This window comes from Charadrius vociferus, unplaced genomic scaffold (assembly GCF_000708025.1).
Source record: "Charadrius vociferus isolate BGI_N301 unplaced genomic scaffold, ASM70802v2 scaffold409, whole genome shotgun sequence".
NCBI lineage: Eukaryota > Metazoa > Chordata > Aves > Charadriiformes > Charadriidae > Charadrius > Charadrius vociferus.
The window spans coordinates 767,129-778,640 of record NW_009650082.1 but is presented as its reverse complement, the minus strand read 5'-3'; positions in this window follow the sequence as shown (position 1 = coordinate 778,640).

Below are 11,512 nucleotides of genomic sequence, written 5' to 3'. Positions count from 1 at the left end.
CCTTCTCTTCTCCAGGCTGAACCCCCCCAACTCTCCCAGCCTGTCCTCCCAGCAGAGGGGCTCCAGCCCTCCCAGCATCCCCAGGACCTCCTCTGGACCCGCTCCAACAGCTCCGTGTCCTTCTTATGTTGGGGGCTCCAGAGTTGGATGCAATACTCCAGTTGGGATCTCTCCAGAGCGCAGCAGAGGGGCACAATCCCCTCCCTTGCCCTGCTGGCCACGCTGCTGGGCATGCCGTTGGCCTTCTGGGCTGTGAGTGCACATCCCCAAGCTCGCCCAAACCACAACCCGTCCCTAAGGCCACCGCTGGCAGAGGCGGGTCTGCGGAGCTGTAGGGAAGCACGCCACCGCCAGCCGGTCTCTCCAGCAGCACGGATGCGGCAGCTGCCCTTACTGCCAAGGGAGGCAGGAGAGAGCATCCCGCACACCATGCCCTGCTCAGCCACCGCCTTTGCAAACGGAGCAGGGGGAAGCAGACGCGATGCACTAATAGAAGACACCGAGACACATCATCTACCGACCTCGAGCAGCACCTGTAGGTAACCGACAGGCTAGGCTGCTCCCCAAGCACGCACCAAAATAGATTTTGTAACCCAGACATCACCACTACAGTGGAAGGAGGAGGATCGCAGGCAGCACGGGGAAAACTGCTTTCCCCGACGCGCCGCATTAATCTGCTTCTGCTGTCTCCTCATGGGAATGTTCCACGGAAAGAACGATGCAAACAAAGTCTGAACACTGGGAGCTATTGATACCTGCTGCTAAGTGTGGTTTCTGAGGAAAGCGAGGAAATCTGAAGAATTTTTCCAGTTTCCAGTGGAATTTTTATGCCTATCGCAGCCTATTGCCACAGCAAGCACAAGAGACCCAAACTACTTCTGATTTCTCTTCAATTCCACCCATATTCCATGATGTGCCACAGCTTTATTTTTTTTGCCTGCTGTGTTCTTACCTCGGAAAGAAGTTTCACTCATCTTCACAGCAACCCTGGAAAGCCTTTGCCTTTTCAAGCTGACCACTTTCCACCGCACAGAAAAATAAATCCAAAGGCACGAAGGCAGCCAAAGCCATTTATCAGGCTAAGTGGAAACCGTAAATTCATGCTAACTGGAATCTGATGGAAACCAATTGGGATCCTCCTCCTCCTCCAGGCTCAGGTCTGGCAGGAAAGTCAAACATTTTATTGCCTTCTTTATGCCTTACTTACAAGTCTGCGGAGCCAAGAAGGGACTGCTCCCTTTGAAGAGATGCTGGTGGGGTTGCAGGGGAGGCTCGCCGACTCGAGTTCAAGCTCAGCAGAGAGAGGCCTGCGCCCCCCTAAACCAGAGATTAGACCTCTCCATTCCTAACAAATTTATCACATTTAACAAACATCCTCTTTTCAATACATCCATTATTTAAATTAGCGCATGGCAGATTATGTTAACAAGCTTAATTTGTCAAGTAAATCTAATCATATTGCCTCCTTCAGGAGCGAACGCAAGTAGTGTTTGGCTTTTGTGCCATTTCAATAGTGTCCAGAGAGGGGAAAAAACATATTAAAAGTTGGCCTTAACTAAGCTGGCAGAATTTAAACCCAGAAGAACTATGATTAGACACTGTGAAAAAACAGTGGGAGCGAAGGTACAACAGGGAATTAAGCACAACCTAAAGAAGTTACCGAAACTTCACTTCTGGCCACCGATTCAGGGATGGGGACGGGCACACTTAAGCGAAAGCTACCTTATTCCCGCTATATCACCACGTTTGTAAAGAAAAAGCACCCAGGAACTGATGGCCTATACAAAAAAATCCCCCCCCAAACCAACACACCAATTCTTAAACCTAACACCCTTGCTCTGATTAGAAATCCAAGCCTCTGTAGCTGTCACGGGTATTTAAACCAAACACAGAAATATGGAAAAAATGAGTAATCCTATTTGGAGAGAGTAAACCCCAGCCTGCAGAGGATTAAGTCCAGTCCAACAGCTCTGCAGCTCGACAATATTTTCCAGATCAATACCAGCGCCATTCCATTACAGAGGTTTGTTAAAATACAAACGTCCACTCCCCTCCAATGGTAATTTTGGTGACCCTCATCTTTAATTGCCCGCCACCCTAGGTGGGGGATGAGGAGCCTTTCTGGCTTCAGAAGCTCTGCTGATGGAGCTCTCTGCTGCAGCTGACTGGGGCACCTCCCTGCTACTTTAGAAAACCCAGTTACCTGCCTAGATTGGACATTTTTGCCCGAGTCCTTACAGGGCCATCCCCGTTAGCATGTGTTTATGGTGCAGAGAAGCTGTGCAGGCAGAAATCCTCCCTTTTTCAGGTGAGATGATGTGCTGTGAGAGCCGTGTCTCACATCCGACACCCCACTCCGGGCTGCCCAGTGCTCCCCACCACCTCCCCTGTGGAAGATCTTTTAACAATTAAGAAAGCACACATTAAGGCTTATCACAGCAAGACATGAGCATTTGCTCTCGTCCCATAAAGGGCAGCACTTACAATGAAAAATATGAGCAATAAAATGCATGTGATGGATCCCAAGCCCCTTCCCTACGGCAGGGTCATTATGCTCCAGCTTGCTTCCTGCACCTCCCTCCACCGGTGACCTCCCTCCTCCACGCTGCGGCTTTTCCCCTGATAATGTTTTTTTTTTTTTTCTTTATCTTGAGCTCCTTTAACAGAAGCCGTTTTGCCCCTTCACCCTGAGTTTCCCTTCCCTCCGGTCCCTGGGACAGGGCTCTTGGGTCCCTGGTCCTTCCGTGGCCCTTCAGAGGAGGTGGCACTTCCCCATCCCATTCCCTTGCCACGTCCTGCCATCCGACAGCCACCAAAGGAGGCGCATTTGCTCCATAATTAGTTGTCACTAACCTGGTAACCTTGATTTGGGAAAAAAAAAATAATTAAAAAAATATCTAAATTTCTCACCCAAACCACAGCCTCCCTTTAAGATGCTTAAAAAAAAAAACCACACCAAAAAAACCCCACCACACTAAAAACCAAACCCAAAAGCTTAGTTATGTCCATTCTACCCAGTAAAACCACCAGTTTGGGATTTTAAGCAGGGCTTTCCAGTAGCATCCCAGTTTGTTGGCTTTGTAGGTTTAGCACTGAACAAGGACCCCTCTCGTTCTTCCTTGCCAAACAACAACAAAAGTTATGTTTTAAATGGATTTTTGGGGGGCGTGGGCTATTTTTATTTTTTATTCATTTTTCTTTGCAAAGCCCATCCTTCCCAGCTCCCTCTCCTGTGGTCAGTTGGCCCTTTGGACCTAGCAAATGGTGGGTTTGGGGAAAGGAAAAGAAAAGAAGAAAAAAAAAAAATAAGAGAAAAGAACGAACCCAAGGCAGCCCTTTGCGCCTGGCCCGGCATTCCAACTCTCCGCTCCCGGCTCCACCAAGTCTGATTTAGTAGCACTGCTGGGAGCTATTAGTTTACGAAAGAACCAGCACGCCCACCCAAGCGCAGACGACTGCGTGAGGCTCCTCTTACACCGCTGCCATGTGCCTTTCATTCTGCCCGGAGAAGTGGGAAAGGTTGCGGTTTCGCTTAGGGCGGGAAGCCAAGGAGAAACCGGCACGGCGGTGAGCGAGGAGAGCGCGGAGGTCAGGCTGAGAAGGGCTGGATTTCACCCACACCCTGGTGCTGCCGCATGAGAAAGTATTAATTAATGGGATGCTTATTAAGAGAGTCCAGCCTCCACCCAGATCTTCCTTTTAGCCTGTGCGTTGCTCCTCACTTCTATGTCCTGTAACCACTCCTCCTCCCTTTCCTATATCCTTTTTCCCTTTCCACTACCATCCTTTTAAGCTCTTTTTTTTGCCTTATTTCTGCTTCCCTTCTCAACCACCATCTCCCAGCCCTTTGCCTGCTTCCATTCCTGCCCTGGTAGCACGCAGAAACCCCAACATTCCCAACGGTTCATCCTGAAGATCAACGCGGTCGTGCCCGACCACTATAAGCCCACAGCATCCGGCAAGCTCAGCCACCTGCCTGGGTGCCTGCCACCTACCCAGCACTAAAGCATGCATCAGCCTCTGAAAAACACATGGCACGGGGAACCAGGCAGCTGTTCTCCATGTGCTGCTGCCTCTTCTCCCAGCAAGCTGCGGGAATGCTTGCCTTGGCATCAGGAGAAGGAAGGTAAAGCACATGGCTTGCTAGCTTCACGTTGGATCGGTGTTACACGGCAGAAGAGCAGGCGGGTGCTGTCGGGAGCCCCCAGCCCCGTGCGGGACGGGGCTCACGAGCCGCCGCTGCATGAAACGCAGAAGAGCAAAAGGAAAAGCCAACAACCAGCATGGGTTACCTGTCCCACCAGATCTCCTCTTGGAGGCAAAAATAACAGTGACGTCGGTAGTAACATGCAAAGTCTTCTAAAAGCTGCCAAAACGTGGCCAGTTCATTATCCAAAAACGCCTGGTTTAGATGTAGGATAGAGTTAACTCCCCAAAACTGAAGATCAGCTCTGTGGTGGGAGAAGCAAGCAAATGATGAAGCATCATTTTAGAGTCCTTAGGGTTTTGATATTCTCCACCTGACTTCTATTAGGATTGTATCCATATCTGGGTACAGAAAAGGGGGGAAAAGTAATAGGAAAGGCTCATTTCCAGAGGTGCAGAGCAACCAGCAGGCTGCCTGCCGTGCCTCTGCGCTTCCACCACCTCTGGGGTGCTTGGACACGGCTCGAGGAGGACCAGGTGCCGTGAACAAGGACCTGAAATTTTATTACCTTAATCTTCTGTCGGAAGCAGAGCCTATTTGGAGATTTACAGCTCGTGTCAACAGGAAGTTCATGTTTACAAGTTTCCAGGAAAAAAAAGCCAGCATTCCTGTCCTATGCGATAGCTCGGTGGGGACCTTGTCTCATGTGGGAGCTCTCAGATTGGTATGCTAGACAGGAACGAGTTTTAGCCATGTAAAACATCCAGACAAAAAGATAAAGCTATGAAAAAAATTGAAGGCCAGAAGGAAAACAATAATTCAGCAATTTGGTGGAAAATACACAGCAAGACAGCATAGCCATGGCTGGAAAAATACTTTTTTAGCATCTGGGATTCACACTTCAAAGAAAGAGAAGAATTTTAAGAGGATAAAAAAAAAAAACCCAGAACTATAGTCAGGCGCTAACATGAATTTTTCTCCTCTGGTCCAAATTCCTAGTCGTTACAATTACACTGTTCCTCCAAGGGTCAGCAGCCAAGCTTGGCCCGCGGTCACACCAGGGTTGCCCCTTCCCTCCCAACAAGTGCACCCGTGGGACCACAGTGGTGTCTGGTGGTGCTGCTGGACCCACCAGGACCTGCCGGGATCTACCAGCATCCATCCTCCTCTCAAAGCTCAACTCCAGATCAAGCCCCCTCCTGTCCACAGCCACCAGAGGGGTTTGGGTGATGGTGAAACCACAGCCCGTAACCAGAAAGCGTAGCCAGCGGTGGCTGGCTTTCACCCCAAAGCAGGACAGTTCCAGCTGCAGAGCAGATCTCTGGCAGCGGTGCCACCTCGGAGCGTTGCTGGAAGGGAAACGCCGAAAGCTGGTTTGCATAGCTCCGGCACCCTGAGCATCTCTGCAGACGGCGTTACTGCAGCAAATTCTCCCTCCAGTTTCACAGTGACTTCCCCCTGTGGAAAAGCCATGTTGTCAGAATAAAACTTCAAATACTAAACCTCAGGCTGAGGACATCATTTCTTGCCTTCAGCAAGCAGTAGGCCTGGGCAGAAACAGCCCCATCCTGGGAAACCTGGACTTAAAATCTTCCCCTTCCATATGGTTATTAAAAAAAACCCAAAACCAAACAAAAAACCCAAAACCAAACAAAAAACCCAAAACCAAACAAAAAACCCAAAACCAAACAAAAAACCCAAAACCAAACAAAAATACATCCCTCTTTCAAAAATTACACAAAACAAGAAGACATTGGGACAGCCAAAGGTCAAGCAGCCAGCGCCCTACCAGGATGCCAAAGAACCATATTCAAATCAGTAAATATTTATTTAGGCCATGTTGTACAGTTTAGTAAATACAATTACAGAGCTCCTAGGGTGGTTTCTGATCTCCTGAGCATGTATTGGTCCCAGGGAAAGCTTCTGTCTTGACAAATGGACATTCTCCAACAGGAGAATGATTCAATCAGAAGATTCTTCTGAAACAAACTCATTCATCAAAACACAAAAGGTACAGAATATCAAGTCTCAAAAAAAGACAGCTAGCTTCTCCCAAGAGAGACAGATAAAGAAAACCAGGCTGACAAAGCACACAACCCACACACCCTTAAAAACTTTCAGGGTTTAACATGCAAAAGTTCGAGACCAACACAGGTAAAGAGGAGGCCCATAACAGCTGGAGGCTACGGCTCCCTCCAATGCCACCACCTCTGTACCCAACACTCCAGCCGGGGCTGCTCCCAGCACAGATTTAGGGTGACCCACATCACCTAGAGGTGCACATTTCCACTCACTCCCTGGGCATTCGAACTCTTTCCATATCAACCCAGCAGCACTAACGACAAAATTCCCAATGGAATCAGGGGAGGAGAGAGTCATGTAAAGTTCCCAAAGTTATTTTTCTATCCTAAGTGAAGTGCTTCAGAGGAAACACACCATTACCAAGGAGCTGCCTGCCTTTTATCCAAGTGTTTTACATCCAGGTGACACCACCCTGCACGAAGGGACAGGAGCCATCAGATCCCTTACTATTTCTATGGAGGGGAGAGGGGGACCCGCTCCCATCCTGCGCTCTCGGCAAGCTCCCTGCGGCCACGCAGCGAATGCTCGGCACCCTGCTCTGCTTCGTGCACGCCCAGCACCCCCTGCCTCTGCCTCCTCCCACAAACCTGGTAATACGCTGAAAAACACTCGAGAGGGTTCAAAGAGAAGATTTTTCAATAGACTGAAAAAAGCATTTGGTGAGAGCATCCCATTAAAGAAGTCAGAGGTCTTCCACCCCGCACACCGGATGCACATGTTCAGACAACAGCCAAGACCTAGAAGTAGTGAAATGTCTCTATGTTGAGGTTAATTAACATGCACAGGGGGGAAAGAGGAAGAGGCCAAAAATTACCTTCAACTATACTCAGATTTACTAAACTTGAAACTTCAACAGCTGTCAAAATCTCAGTTTTCTACACCACGAGTTATTAAAAAAAAAAAGAAAAAGAGAGATCTCAAGGGAAAGAATAAGAAAGAAACATCTTCATTTAAAAAACAATAATAAAAACCTGGAGTAGGAGATGAAAAAGAGATGCTCATCAGCAAAGCTTCTCCAAAGCGCAGTTGGATTTGATGGCGCAGGCAGTTAAAAGGCAGCATTCTGGAAAAAGCCGATTTGGTTTGGCTGCGTTACTACTGAGAAAAAAAAATAATAAACCAGCTCGAGCATACTTCCTTTTCACCGCGCTAATCCCACCCAGAGCTGTGGCTGAGGTGCAGCCGTGTTTACCGTCGGCGATTCTGCTTCGGGGTGTGCTCTGCCCAGGTGAACCAGCACCTTCTGGGGCTGCTCTTAACTTTTCCCAGCTGTGTTTTGCCAAGGGTCCTCCACGTCTCCACCTGGTTCTGCAGATGGAGCAGCTGCAGTGAAAGGCAAACACCTGGCCCGCGTTGCAGGGGGAGATTAGAGTTACGGCAGCTCCTGCCCTACTTAAGGCCGTATCAGTATTTGGATTATAAATGCTGCATTTGTCGTTGGGCTTTCAGCCCAAGTAACCTGAAACGCTGAGTTTTGAGTTCAGCATGACACATATACGTATGGTTAATGACCATGGTCAGCTTTCCACTCACCGGCCACCAAGAAAAAACTGAAATGGGGTGGAAGAGATGAATGACAGATATGCCACCGGTCCTATTCATGGCTGCGGACCACCATCGGATGCCCCAACGATCATACGCTCACCATCAGTTGCGCCCCCTGCACAACAGCTTTGGGTTGCGCCAACCCCACCAGGGCTGCTGGTGGGACCCAGCACAGCCCAGGGCAGTATTAAAGGCATCATTAATAGACGACAAATACATATCCTCTAGGGAATATCATTATGAGAAGAGCAAGAGAAGTACTAAACTGGTTTTCTGAGGGCTTTTTACAGCGGCCATTTCAAATAACACCTCTCTTCACATTAATACTGCAGTCTAAGCAGGCTTCTAGTCCAAGAGTTCTTCTTCTTGGAGATTCTCACAACTAAACAGCAGTGTAATACATCTACCTGATTAGCAGTGCTGCTTCAGCATTTCCTTTCACCACTTTCCTGCAAGTCCTTGTTCAGTGATGACAATATTTATATTCAAAACACAAGAATATGCAACCCTGTGACTACAAACTGTAGAGACAGACAGTGCACTTAAAAAAACCCTAACAAAACCACTTCCCAATAGGCTCCAAATGTCTGGACACTACAGCATCAGTAAAAGAAGCTATCTGTTACTTAGCAGTGATTTTTAGATGACTTGAACCTAATTCAGAATCGTAATCATACAGGGGAAAAAAAATCCATGAGATGTAATAAACTTTTGGAAGAAAGGAGATAATTTGAGGGCAAAAATTACATCTTGCAAAGCCAGGCTGAGAGGAATTAGTTCAAGAAAGCCTGCGGGGTCAACTTGTACTGACTATAGCAGATCCTTGTGCAAATTAAAAGCTTTTCTTCCCTGCTTGTTTCGGCATATGGAAAAGCTGCAAATTCACCCCCTAAGGTTGGCACCAATGACAGAGGCCGTTAAATGCCAGAAGGAGTCTCGGAGATGGGATGTTTGAACGGTAAGAAGTGCCGGAGGTGCGGCCCACTAAAACTCTTCCATGCGTTCAAGGGTCAAGTCCAATCAAACCCACATTTGTAAAAGCTCCTCTTGGGTGCCGTTGCCATCTCTGTGTCTCCTGGGTACTCAGCCTCCCCCTTGCCTCAGCTGCTTCCCAGTGCATCTCTGCAGGCAGAAGTTCACTCTGAAAACGGATTGTGGTTGTCTTCTTGACCCATGCAGAACAGCTAATCCCACAGGGATAATCCTGCTGTAACGAGGAAACAATAGGACCTTTGATAAAGCATATAAATATTATAAAAGCCCTACTAAAACATTCCTTAGTCTCTGGGACTGGACGACGGACCTCTAAAATGAATTTTGGATGCGCCTGTCTCAAGCTGTGTAACGTAACAGGAGGCAGGGAGAGCAGACTGCTCTTTCTTGTTTGCAAGACACCGTAAAATCTGTAACAGCGCTGGAGGCAAATTTCCCATGCCTGTTGACATTTGCATGCCACCCCTTCAACAACGTGCCTCATCCTCTGCCTGCCGGAGGAGCCAGAGGACACCACAATCTCCAGCTCGCCCAACTCCATCTCTCCAACTCACAGCACACCTCTGGCATGCCAAAAATGGGACTGACCGAGGTACAGCCGACCTGTCCCCAAGAAAGTGGACCAAAGCCACCAGCTGATTTCATACAGACCGACAAACAGCTGTCAGATGGCAGGAACTTTGTCAAAGCCAACCTGGGCTGCCAGTGAGCTCTGGTGACCTCCAGGCTGAACATTCAAGCCTCTCCAAAACTGAGAATCAGCGCCATGTTTTGCGTTTAAAAATCCATTGGGTTTGAAAACAATTCCTCATTACAACTTCGGTGTAGAAATCCACTTCATGCTCATTGTACAAAACTCCTCAGGCACTTGTTTTCTGACCTCGCAAGACCTTGCTCCGGCACCAGAGAAGAACCCAATGAACTGACATTTCAACACTTTCTTTTGCCCTCAAGTATAAACATGCGACGGCTGAGAAAAAACAGTGATGCTCTGACCTGACACAACAAGTCGTGTCGAGGGATAACTCCTGCGCTGTATCAGTGACTGGAATTACCAGAGCTTTGCCAACAGCTTAATGAGATGGAAACTCATGCTCCCACTGCCAGAATTTGTCTGTCAGGGTATAAACTATTTGGATGCCCCAAATATTCTGCTTCTGTGTTATAAAACAGGTGCGAAGAGGTGCATCTCTATTCACAGAGCCGCCGCTCAGAGAAGCACAACCATTTGGACAGTACCGTCAGTGACACATTTAAATTCCTGGCGTGCTGCGTGGACGCGGGCAGATCTGTCCATTGGCTTGTCCTCACCTCGGTTGTTCCTGCTGATCTACAGACTCATCCCACGTCGGAGGAGCAGAGTCAGCAGAGAGAAGGCTACACGGTCATCTGAACAAGCCCACGCGTGCCACTGCTTCTTGATCTGTTTGGGTTTTTTTTTGCTTGTCTTTGGGGCTATCTGGAGAACAGGCATCTCTATAGCCTTCAGACTGGGAGGACCAGCAACGGCTGTAGAAATTCGGCATAAAGGAGTGGAAAAAGCAACTTGCTGCAAAATTGTGCCAACGGAGGCTTCACGCAGGACAGAGCGGGATGGCCGGTGTGTTTGGGGAGGCACATAAGTACCGCTGCAGCCCAGCGGCACAGCACAGGGAGGTGCCCCTCCGGCAGCTGTTCCTAACAGGGCTCACTCACTGGTCACCAGCATATGACATATTTCTGAAATAACAACAGGCTTTCCCTGAACAGGGCTCTCGGAGCCTGGATGGCGGCTGGGTCATGTCTGCCCAGCGTCCACCCAAAGCAGGACCAGCTCCGTGTGGTGCTGCCAGGTTTTCCAGGGCTTCCTGGGTGACCTCACACCACCAAGAGCACTGGCAGGACAGTGAAAGTGCAGTGCTGGTGGGAACTTAGGCAGTCCTTACTGACTCATGCAAAAGGGAAAGCAGAGATCCTATTCCAACCAAACTATCTTGTATGGTATCTATGGGACTGAAGGCAAGAATTTCTGCACCGACAAGATCATAGAATCATGGAATAGTATGAGTTGGAAGTGACCTTAAAGATCATCTGGTTCCACCCCCTGCCCTGGGCAGAGACACCTCCCCCCAGCCCAGGTTGCTCCAAGCCCCGTCCAACCTGGCCTTGAACACCTCCAGGGATGGGGCAGCCACAGCTTCTCAGGGCAACCTGCCCCAGGGGCTCACCGCCCTCAGAGTGAAAGATTTCTTCCTACTATCTCATCTAAATCTCCCCTTTTTCTCTGACGCTCAACTGTCCATACACCATCAGAAAAGTCATCAGCACTGATGGAGGATCAAGTAGATGTAGCAAACAATGTTCAGGAGTAGTAACTGAGTCTACAAATGTTTGTTGTTTTTTTTTTTGTGAGCGTGTTTTACCACAAAAATATAACAATTTTCATTCCATTAACTTTTTATCAAACTTAGCTTAATTAGAGGTACAGGGCTCGAGGGAAACTGCTGCAAGTATTAAATGGGAAATAAAACCTGATGAACACAGTAGCTAGAGTGACTTAACATTTAAATAAAACTGGTAGCAGGCAAATCAAGAAACATCTAAAAATTACCTGCCCGACAGTTTGTGCGCTCTGATAGTTGTTTACCCATTCACATGCACAAAGAGGTTTTATTTTTCCTCTTGCTAAGATCAATACTACAGGGGGGGGGGCGGGGGGGAGGAAGGTTTGTTCAATGAGACAAATATATTCAAGAAAAACAAAAG